Raw genomic sequence first — 12,251 nt, forward strand, 5'->3', positions numbered from 1 at the left:
AACCAAGAGAATACCCTCCATCAGGCATTTACCGTATTCTGAACGCCTTACTTCCCTGGGCATGGATACATTGAAATTCTGACGTCTGGCAGCTGACTTGACAGGCACCCATAAAATTTATTAACCATCTTACAAACAATAACTCTGAGCACCTTTTCAAACTCCACCTGTCTAACACCCATGGACATGTTTACAAAGTCAGAAAACAGCACAGCTCCTATGACTTTCGGAAATATTTTTTCACACTAAGAGTTGCTGAAGCATGGAACAAACGGCTGGCATCAGTTGTTAGTTGTCAGAGCACTGCATCCTTCAAAACTTTCATGCTTCCTGAGATTCGCCAACACTACACCTGATTTTTCCCCCTCCATACACATGCAAGCATGTATCTGACCCATTGCATATACTTTATACGCACTTTTGACAAGTTGTGATGCACCTGAGCACTGTATACAATAATTTCATTATTATTATATTATTAAACAAAGTGAGAAAACCTTCTGAATTATTTCATTTTTGCTATGATCTGTTTTCTGACTAGTTTTATTGCTCCTTATAAAGCACCTGAAAACTAGCTTCAGTTGTCATCCTTTTGTACCAGTCATCTGTATCATCTTCTGAACCTTGAGTACCAGTCAAGTGCAGGAGTTTATATAATATTCCTATAAAGACATCCGACTTAACTCCTCCCTAGTCAGAGTACAAAGGATCTTTTTGGTTTGAACGGCAGTTTTTTCTAGCAGTGTCATATGAAATTGTCACCCATAATTATGACCCTAGTATCGATCTATTGTATTTCAATCTATTTTAGGGTTAGGGTTAGGGTTAGTTAGGGTTAGTTAGGGTTAGGGTTAGGGTTACGGGTGGGGGAAGGGTAGCTTTTTTTCTTCAGAAATGTAAATAGACCTAATCTGTTTCTTAAACGAGGGACATATTCATATGGCACAGAATGTTTTCACCTCAATAGACGTCAGTGATTGGTTGAAATTGCAGAAATCGAAGAAAAAAAACACAACAAATATCTTACAAACTATAGAATTTTCTAAATAAAGCCAAGAGAAAAAGATGTTTTATAAACACATTCTACCAGTATACGAAGTTTAAAAGTGTTTAGTTACATAGTAATTATTTTAAAAACTGTCATTCAAACCAAAAAGATTCGTACAAAGCCTGCATCCCTCTCCCTGTGTGGCAGAGTAGGCTCATCAAACCAGTATTCACAGCCTTTACATCAGACTGTGCTTGGTGAAGAGTCCTTCATGCTGAGTCCTTCGTCCTGCAGGGAACTGAACTAAAGCTATACAATCCAATCAATAAAGACATCCCAGATGTGAATGGAATGTAAAGGAAAACTAAAACTAAGCTTGTCTTTCATCCTCAATAAACTAATTGTTAAGTACTGGAGTTGATTTTGTTGACTGTTCTCTTCTATCAAATAATTGTTCAATATTCCAGCAGTTTTGAAGAGAAGGGTTTTTTTATCAATGCCATTGATTTTGGTGCTTGCTCGTACTTTATTTTATTGGCTCAAAAGGATGAAAAGCAAACATCACTTCGGCAGGATTTGAACTCAGAATGTAAAGAGCTAAGAAATATCATTAGGTCTTTTTGTTATCTGACACTAACAATTCTGCCTTTCATTATCCTCTACATCATCATCATCATCATCATCATCATCATCATCTGTCATCGTCATCATCGTCGTTGTCATCATCATCATTGTTGTCATCGTTGCTGTCATCATCATCATCACTATCATCACTATCATCATCATCATCATCTATCATTGTCATCATTGTCGTTGTCATCATCATCATTGTTGTCATCGTTGCTGTCATCATCATCATCACTATCATCACTATCATCATCAACATCATCATTTTCATCATTTAATGTCCGCTTTCCATGCTGGCAAAGGTTGGACAGTTTAACATGAGTTGGCCAGGTGGAGAGCTGCTCAGGCTCCAATTCTGTTTTGGAATGGTTTCTTTGACTGGATGCCCTTTCTGATGCCAGCCACTGTACAGAGTAAACTAAGTGCTTTCTTTGTGGCACCAGCACCACACCAATGCTTTATACTTGGCATGTGCATAGGTGCATTTTATGTGACACCAACACGTGCATAGGTGCTTTTTGCGTGACACCAGCACAGGTGTGTTTTACATGCTTTTTTAGATGTTTTTGTCACTGAGTGGTTTGGCAAAAGCGGCTGATAGAATGAGTACCAGGCTTTAAAAAAATAAGCACTGGAGTCAATTCATTCTCCAGTCAACTAAAAATTCTTCAAGGCAGTGCCCCAGCATGGCCGCAGTCTAATGACTGAAACAAGTAAAAGATAGAAGATATACATACACACACACACACACACACATATATATATATACACACACACACACACACACACACATATATACATATATATATATATATATATATATATTTATATAAATAAGGATAAGATCGTTAATTTAAAAATAAAATAACGATTTTATCAAGTGGTCAGCATGGGAAAAATAACCTTCAAAAGTAATAATTATTAAAATTATAAATTAGGGTATATACGAGATACCACCATGCTGAAAATAGCAGCCATGAACTGACTCTAAAACTCTAAAAGCCATGGCTGCTATTTTCAGCATGGTGGGTGGTATCTCATAGATACCCTAATTTATAATTTTAATATATATATATATATATATATATATATATATATATATATATATATATATATACAAGGGAGAAAAATCTTGATATTGGTGCTCTAGAATAAATAACATTGGTCCATCAACTTTGTACCATTATGTAAATGAGCTGTGTCAACCACAAGTCTCGATAACATTTTAATAAATGCATTTCTGCTACTATCATCATCCTTAGTTTGGAAGGGAGAAAAGAGCAAATTGTTAGATTACTATGAAGCTAATTGATTCAGTTTTTATCCCCAGCAACTGAAAAATGCCTTCTTGGGCCTGAATTTCACAATAATACCAAACACATATGAATATTTTTCCTTATATTTCTTTTCTTTATAATCCATGCTATACTGGTAGTCTAGTACTCTAATACTAACGTATTGTACTGGTACTAGTACTATAGTCCTGTATCAATACTTTAGTGCTCCAGTACTGAATCGGTGCCCGAGCACTAGAGTAATGTATTGATAGTGTAGTATCAATACAATGCAAGGGAGATAAATCTTGATGATAGTTTCATACTTTCAGTTCTTTGGAGAACAGAAAACTTAGAAACCATAAGTTCATTTCATTTCCTTTTAATTGTGTCAAGCCCATGTCATTAGGCTTAGTTCTCTGAATATCAATTCTCAAGGGAGAAACAGAACTCTCTCTTCCTTTCTCTCAAACAAAGAACAAGAATTTAAAATGCTAGCGTCTTCACTCCTCATTGATCAACCTCTTCTACAAACTCTCACATGAACTGATTGTCGCCAACATTGACCTTCGGCCAGTTTACTCCAATTCTGGATTTTAGGCCTCATTATTTTAGATTAGTGGAGGGTAACATAGTAAGGGAATCTGTTTGGCTCCAATATATTATGGCACTGAAGGCAGCGAGCTGGCAGAAATGTTAGCTAAAGGCGGCGAGCTGGCAGAAACGTTAGCAGGCCGGGTGAAATGCGTAGCCGTATTTCATCTGCCATTACATTCTGGGTTCAAATTCCGCCGAGGTCGACTTTGCCTTTCATCCTTTCAGGGTCGATTAAATAAGTACCAGTTACGCACTGGGGTCGATGTAATCGACTTAATCCGTTTGTCTGTCCTTGTTTGTCCCCTTTGTGTTTAGCCCCTTGTGGGTAGTAAAGAAAGAAAGAAAGAAATATATCATGGCACCAGTGGTGTATGGTGGGTGTGCTGCCATACCCAGTGCCACCAAATTTCAAGCAGGAGTATAACACAAGTTTTCCATTAAGATTTGTGATTAAATTAATGAGTAAGGTTAACATTTATAATGAATTTGCTATTTTCAATAGGTGTGCAGCACACACCTAGCACACCTGGAAATATGCTCCTCCATGGAACATACTTTACAACACTAAAGTGAAAAAATGTTAAATTACAATTTATTTTTTATTTGTGTCTATACTTTATTTTATTGATGCCAAAAAGAAGAATGGCAGAGTAAACTTTGGCAAGATTTGAATTCAGTGTTTAAAAGTTCATAAAACTAAATATTGCAAGGCATTTTGCCTGACACTCTAATAATCCTGCTAGTCTGCAAACATTACTAAGTATTTTCATCTGTCTTTACATTCTGAGTTCAAATCCCACCGAGGTCGACTTTGCCTGTCATCCTTTCGAGGTCAATAAATTAAATACCAGTTGCATATTGGGGTCGATCTAACTGACTGGTCCCTTCCCCAAAAATTTTGGGCCTTGTGCCTTGTGGTGCACCTGAGCACTGTATACAATAATTTCATTATATTATAAAAGAATTCTTCGGGCCTTGTGCCTAAAGTAGAAAAGAATACTTAAGTCAGGTGGATTTCTTATATTAGCACAAGGTAATAAGACTTTTGTTACCACCACAAGATCTAGTCCTTGCAACAGTGTTCTGGCTTGTGAGCCTCAATGGCTTTGAAAGCTATGGCAGCAGAACACAAGCCCCAAATAGGGCCTCCCATACTGAGCAGGTTAAAGGATGGAAACCAGAACAATATAGACCACTTCTTCTCAGAGATAAAATGCTTAGCGGTGTTTCATCTGACTTTATGTTCTAAGTTCAAATTCCGTTGAGGTCAACTTTGCCTTTCATCGTTTCAGGATCGATAAATTAAGTACCAGCTGCATACTAGGGTTGATCTAATTGACTGACCTCCTCCCCCAAAATTTCAGGCCTTGTACCTTGAGTAGAAAAGAATATTTATATCAACACTAAGGTGGCAAGCTGGAAGAATCATTAGCACACCAGGCAAAATGTTTAGTGGTATTTCATCTGTCTTTACGTTCTGAGTTCAGATTCTGCTAACACACATACTCAGATAAAAAATTATGTTGCAAGAGTGTAAATGACAATCCCAAACAAACAAAACTTAGAACAGTGGAGAACGGAGAAAAGTTATCATTGGCCAATGCACTGCAAAGAGTGAAGGGTTTACATGAAATCAAATAAATAATGCTTTTGGAAACAAAATATAAGGAAATAATCTATTAAACAATTGAAAAATGAAAGACTCCAACTGGTTTTCTAAGACTCTACTTTCAATATATTTACTGGAAGAATGAAAGGCAAAGTCCACTTTGGTGAGTTTCAAACTTACAATGTAAGGGGACATAACAAAAATACTGAAAGGCATAATGATAATTTGATATTAATTACTGTCAAGGACACAGTATTTCATTTTACATCCAGCATACACTTCCAAGCATATCACAGGTCTACAAGTCAAAATTGTGTCTCCTGTGTTAGAAGGGCGATATTCTTACTTTTAAATTTCTCTCTCTAGATTGTCTAAAGAATTCATAGTCAGTATTGCAGAACATCATAACTTGCAGTGAAGGTTCAGAGAGTTCGATATAAAATTTATGGAGATAAACTTAAAAGTGGGAATAACAATTTTCTACATAGGCTGAATGATAGAAATTTGGCAGGGAAGGAACAATCAATCAAGTCAAATCCAGTATTTGACTGGTTCTTTATTTCATCAACCCTTGCAGTATAAAATGCTAAGTTGGCTTCAGTGGGGTTTGAACTCAAAATAACTTAACTAAATGCTGCAAAGCACTATTCTACAAATTCTGCTTTTATATTTGAGAAGAGTGAAACAATAAGTTATGAATTCCTTAAACCATTTTTTCAACCAAGTACGTTGCTAATGTAAAACAGATATCCTGATGTTATGAAGTTGTCTCCCTTGACTCTTGCTCTCCACTTCAAGATTTTCTGCCATTCTGTTAAGTTTCATTCCTTGTTTGATGATTATGTCAAATACTACTTCCAAGATTATCATTTATATAGCTATGCCCCTCTCTATTTGACAAATATATATTTGATAAATACATACTGTCAACCAAGGAGGACAAAGAGAAAATACAGGGTTTGATATAACCGTTAACAAGAAGGGTATCATGCTAAAATTACCTCACATAGTTTGGACACAGGAATACAAGATATAATGATGCATGCAATTAATAATACAATATAATGAAATTATTGTATACAGTGCTCAGGTGCACCACAACTTGTCAAACGTGCATATAAAGTATATCATATTATATTATATTATATTATATTATATCATATTATATTATATTATATTATATTATATTATATTATATCATATTATGCAATTAAATAGCTAAAACTATTTGCTGAAAACAAACACAAGGCTGGTAATTTTTATTATTCTTTTCAGTCAATTGATTACCCTAAATTGGCACTTATCTTAATCAGTCCTAAGATGACAAAAGGCAAAGTTGACTTCAATGGGATTTGAACTCAGAACACAGAGATCGGAATAGATATCATGAGACATTGTATCTGATGCCATAGCAACACTGCCAGTTAAACACCTAAATGCAAAGTCTTGATAGATAATTGTTTTTCATTCATCCAGTGAAGTAAATTCTTCATAATTTCCCGTAGTTTAAATTGTCTTTTATTTTTATCATTTATCATTTCCTTGCTTTAGTCATTAGACTGAAGCCATGCTGGAGCACCACCTTGAAAGATGTGGTCAAACAAATTGACCCCATTACTTACTATTTTTAAGTATTTAGGTGTTTAACTGGCAGGGTTGCTATGGTATCTGACACAATGTCTCATGATATCTATTCCGATCTCTGTGTTCTGAGTTCAAATCCCATTGAAGTCAACTTTGCCTTTTGTCATCTTAGGACTGATTAAAATAAGCGCCAATTTAGGGTAATCAATTGACTGAAAAGAATAATAAAAATTACCGGCCTTGTGTGTTTATTTTCAGCAAATAGATTTAGCTATTTAATTGCATAACCGTACATATCTCTATGAGAGATTTAGAAATTTAATATTTATAATATAATATAATATAATATAATATGATATAATATAATATAATATAATATAATATAATATAATATAATATAATATGATATAATATAATATAATATAATATAATATAATATATATGATATAATATAATATAATATAATATAATATGATATAATATAATATAATATAATATACTTTATACGCACATTTGACAAGTTGTGGTGCACCTGAGCACTGTATACAATAATCTCATTATATTATATTATTAATTGCATGCAGCATTGTATCTTGTATTCCTGTGTCCAAACTATGTGAGGTAATTTTAGCATGATACCCTTCTTGTTAACGGTTATATCAAACTCAATATTTTCTCTTTGTCCTGCCTGGTTGACATTATGTATTTGTCAAATATATATTTGTCAAATAGAGAGGGGCATAGCTACATAAATGATAATCTTGGAAGTAGTATTTGACATAAGCATCAAACAATGAAGGAACTTAACAGAAGTGGAGAACAAGAGTCAAGGGAGACAACATTCAATCAGTCTCTTTTGCCAAACCACTAAGTTATCAGTACATAAACACCAATACTAGTTATCATGTGATGGTGGAGAACCAACCCAAAGATACACACCAATGATCACAAGTTCAACACTCCCAACCACTAGGTCATAGGCCTTCACATCCCTCGCATCACCTCCAATAGGTTCCAACAATATTCCCCTTTAACTTTTACCCATGATAGTCTCTCACAAATATTCTAAAAAAGAAAGATAAAGAATACAGTAAATTCTTCAATTACTAAAATTTCAAATCCAAACAAGCTGGAATGTGTTGTAAGCAAAGAGCAATTACTTGAAATTAAAAATGAATAATAATTAGATAAAATATTCAAAATACTATAGAGAAATTTTTTTGTTTTTTTTTTAAAGTGTTATGTAAAACCAAGCAGGATTAACGACAACACCAAAAGTTCACACATTTCGCCAGATACTTAATGGCTGGAATAATCTTTTATGAGGATAATCTAGTGCTTAGGATATACAAAGAAAAATTTTAAACTAATAGTAACTTTCTATTTAAAAAAAAAAAATAAACAAGTGATGATGTGAAGTGCCTTATTGAAACTCCCGAGTTTCATAATGCTAAGGAATTTATTTGAAATTTCTCTAGAAAATATATTTACACAAATATGAATGTAATTCTCTTAAGAGAGTGATATGAATATTTGAAAGGTACTGTCAAGTAATCATCATCATCATCATCATCATTTAGCGTCCGCTTTCCATGCTAGCATGGGTTGGACGGTTCAACTGGGGTCTGGGAAGCCAGAAGGCTGCACCAGGCCCAGTCTGATCTGGCAGTGTTTATCTTTATAATAATTGTTTCTACTCTAGGTACAAGGTCTGAAATTTTGAGGGAGGGTCCAGTCAATTAGATCGACTCCATTATACAACTGGTACTTAATTTATCGACCCTGAAAGGATGAAAGGCAAGCTTTTTAATAGCCTGTTGGCTCACCACCAAGGATAATATCTTTGGAGTGTATGTTTTGGATTAACCAATGTGGTGAAAGCAGTGCCGGATTTTGGACAAATGCGGCCCTGTGCTAATTAAGTTATGAGGCCCCTTACTTTGGGACTCCTCTACTTATGAAGGCCCTTCATTGGCCCCTTTATGTTAAATAACGTGTAAAAGAGTTTGCATTATTAATTTCATTTTTACAACTTTTAGAAAAAACATCTGAATTTGAATGTTTGACATTTGAAAAATTCTTCCTAAAAATTTGGTGAGAGGCAGGAAAATGGCCCACTGCCCCAATCAACAGAGTCCTGTGCTTAAGCACACCTAAGCACAATGGTAAATCTGGCACTGTGTGCAAGTCATCTGTTTTGACCCTTTAGTGTTTAAACTGGCCAAATCTGGCCCAATATATTCTACATATTTTATATTCAAACTGGCCATATCTAGCCTCTCACACCTAACCTACAATGCCATTCTAAAAATAAACAATCACATCACTGAAACCTCAAAGCTATAAGATAATGCAAGATTAATTCAAAACAATTTAAATAAAAAAAGCATTACATTTAACAAAGTAATCTGAACACTAAAGGGTTAAAGCAATATGGTTTGGTCAGCAACTGAACTATTGTTGTAATGTTGGTTCACAAAAATCATACCACTTTATTTCAGTACTTGAACTACACGATTATAAATCAATGTTATTTGTCCATGAGGTCTGTAATGGGGCACTAGGCTTACATATTGGAGAGATGTCTAAAGTTTATGTTTTGCAGTAAATAAATATTACTGATATTGCTGTATTTCAGGATGGTCATTTATTTATATACTTTTTTTACACCAAATAAACATACACACTATATATTCATTCTTCACTCATTTTTTTACCATTCTTATTCTAACTCATACCTATTGTCCAGAAATCTTTTTTGTTACACATTTGGGATCTTTTCGGTTTGAACGGCAGTTTTTTAAGATAATTTCCACGTAACTAAACACTTTTAAACTTCATATACTGGTAGAATGTGATTATAAAACATCTTTTTCTCTTGGCTTTATTGAGAAAATTCTATATTTTGTAAGATTTTTGTTGTTTTTTTTTCTTGAATTTCTGCAATTTCAACCAATCAATGATGTCAATTGAGGTAAAAAACATTCTGCGCCATATGAATATGTCCCTCGTTTAAGAAACAGATTGGGTTTATTTACATTTGTTAAGAAAAAAAGATACCCTTCCCCCACCCCTAACCCTAACTAACCCTAACCCTAAAACAGATTGAAATGCAATAGATCGATACTAGGGTCATAATTATGGGTGACAATTTCAAATGACACCGCTAGAAAAAACTGCCATTCAAACCGAAAAGATCCCACATTTGTGACCTCTTCAGTGACACTTTCCATCTTTGTGTGTGCTCTTGCTCGGCTTAGCCCTTTCTGTTCTATGATGTGTATCCTTATATGCACATACTGAATATTTGTAATAATCTCTAGTACACTCTCTGTACAATGTCTACCTATTTCATAATATCTTCACTATTTGCAAACATAGCATAATTTTAGACATAGCATATACTATTATAATATCTTATAATATTTATATCACCTTTATATTAGGTGGTAAGCTGGCAGAAATGTTAGCATGCCTGGTATCTGTCTTTATGTTCTAAATTCAAATTCCGTTGAGGTCAACTTCGCCTTTCATCGTTTCAGGGTCGATAAATTGAGTACCAGCTGCATACTGGGGTCGATCTAATTGACTGGCCCCCTTCCCCCAAAAAATTTCGGGCCTTGTACCTTGAGTAGAAAAGAATATTTATATCAACACTAAGGTGGCAGGCTGGCAGAATCATTAGCACACCAGGCAAAATGTTTAGTGGTATTTCATCTGTCTTTACGTTCTGAGTTCAAATTCTGCTGAGGCTGACTTTGGCTTTCATCTTTTCAAGGTCGATAAAACAAGTACTATTTGAGTGCTGGGGTCAATTACATCGACTTAGCCCCTCACCCAAATATTGCTGTTCTTGTGCCAAAATTTGAAACCACTAAGGCGATGAGTTGGCAGGCTTCATTAGCAGATGGGGCAAATTGCTTAGTGGCATTTCATTCGTCTTTACATTCTGAGTTAAAATTCTGCCAAAGTGGACTTTGCCTTTTATTCTTTCACAGATGATAAAATAGATACCAGTCAACCCTAGATTTGATGTAATCGACATGTCCCCTTCCTGAAATTGCTGGCATTGTGCCAAAATTTGAAATCAATATCTATATCAGTACTGTAGTTTGATTGATTAGATCAAGTATGCTACTAATACATGGATAAGAAGTATAGATGATGAGAAGGCAAGTGCCTTTGATTTAGAACTAAAAACAAAGGCCTCTGGTTCTATTTCGGTCAAGAACTATATACATATAGAGAAATAAAACACCTGATGATCATCATAAATCTGATATACCCTCTTGGCAAATTATGACGCTTTCATACAATCTCTACTATATTTAAGCATAGCGTAATTTTTAAACAATGCACATACTATAATAGTCTTGTTTTGTTAGTATTTATATCAGTAGTATGTTTTATCACGTATGCTAGTGATGCATGCACCAGTGGTATAAGTTATAAGAAGGTTTACTACCCTTGGTTTATAACAGACATAGTCAAATCTTTTGAGAAAGATGCCATATGAGGCATGGCTTATCATTAGGCCAGCCACACTATAAAAAAAAATTGAGGGTAGTTTCTTATTAGGCATCAGAAGGTCCTGCAGGTCACAAGTTGTCTAAGACTCATTTGGAAACAGAAAAAAAGTTCTCAGTTCTAATCCAGCCAAGTACTGTGTATGCATCCACATGAGGCATGGCTTATCATTAGGCCAGCCACACTACTAAAAAAAAATTTGAAGGTAGTTTCTTATTAAGCATCAGAAGGTCCTACAGGTCACAAGTTGTCCATGACTGATTTGGAAACAGAACAAAAGTTCTTGGTTCTAATCCAGCCAAGTACTGCATATGCATCCATAAATAACAGACTTGATAGTGACTGGTGATCAAACCAAGCAGAATGCCATGTAAATGTAAATATCTGTTTATTGCTAATATGATCATAAGTTTTGAGTGGCCCAGTGGTTAGGGCAGCGGACTCGCGGTCGTAGGATCGCGGTTGTAGGATCGCGGTTTCAATTCCCAGACCGGGCGTTATGAGTGTTTATTGAGCGAAAACACCTAAAGCTCCACGAGGCTCCGGCAGGGGGTGGTGGCGATCCCTGCTGTACTCTTTCGCCACAACTTTCTCTCACTCTTTCTTCTGTTGGCCTGCTTACTTAGCCAGTGGGGTGGCATCATTTGAAGGCTAAAACAATGCGTAGCGCATTGTGACCAGCGATGTGTAGCAACATCTGATAACCTGGTCAGTCACGGTGATCACGGTGATGATCATAAGTTTTGAGGTTATCAAACTCATATTAAATAGTCCTAAAATTTATAATCATATTAGCAATAAATCATTTCAAACGTTTGCAGCATAATGATATTTACATCCCAAGTTCAATATCCATATTCAATAACCTTATTTAGTAGCATAATAAGGACGACCCAGGTTCAATATCCACAGTATGAGACCAATATACTTCTATACCAGTGAAATCATCATCATCATCATTGTTGTCATCATTATCATTTAATGTCTGGCTTCCATGCTGCTATAGGTTAGATAATTTGTGACAGTCTGACAAGTCACAGGACTG

General features: G+C 35.1%; 1 protein-coding gene across 6 annotated transcripts in view; it reads right to left on the reverse strand.

Annotated features, from left to right (window-relative positions):
• Positions 1-12,251, reverse strand: part of LOC115219230 (protocadherin beta-15) — a 249,030-nt gene that overhangs the window by 6,253 nt on the left and 230,526 nt on the right. The window lies entirely within an intron of this gene.

Source organism: Octopus sinensis, linkage group LG14 (assembly GCF_006345805.1).
Source record: "Octopus sinensis linkage group LG14, ASM634580v1, whole genome shotgun sequence".
Classification (NCBI taxonomy): Eukaryota; Metazoa; Mollusca; class Cephalopoda; order Octopoda; family Octopodidae; genus Octopus; species Octopus sinensis.